This window comes from Monopterus albus, unplaced genomic scaffold (genome assembly GCF_001952655.1).
Source record: "Monopterus albus unplaced genomic scaffold, M_albus_1.0 scaffold18.1, whole genome shotgun sequence".
Lineage (NCBI taxonomy): Eukaryota > Metazoa > Chordata > Actinopteri > Synbranchiformes > Synbranchidae > Monopterus > Monopterus albus.
Window position 1 is genome coordinate 5,956,487 of NW_018127898.1, and position 408 is coordinate 5,956,894.

Below are 408 nucleotides of genomic sequence, written 5' to 3' on the forward strand. Positions count from 1 at the left end.
TGTGAACATGGTGTGCTTATTTTAAGTACTTGTTGTTAGTTAAAGAGTGTTTTGGTGCTACTGAATTAGTGCTGTTTTTACCGCGAATTCACCGTTGTTCAGTAGTGGATGGTTCAGTATGTAAGTGTGTATTGAAGCATTTGTCGGGCATTGTAATGGTCTAAAGTGCTTTGTGACATGTACGAATATTCAAGTTGTCTTAAGTTAATGTAGGGAGTCAGTTTCAGGTTTGGGGTGCATGCCATGCTAGTGTTCATGTAGATGTTTTACCCGCCATTTGGCGGCGATGTTTGTTTGATGTGGCCGACCGCTGTGTGTGCGTGTGTGTAGAGAGCGACGAGAGAGGGGAGATATGCCATGGATTACAGTGTTAGGATTGAGTGTATTGATGTGGGTTTGTATCGTTTT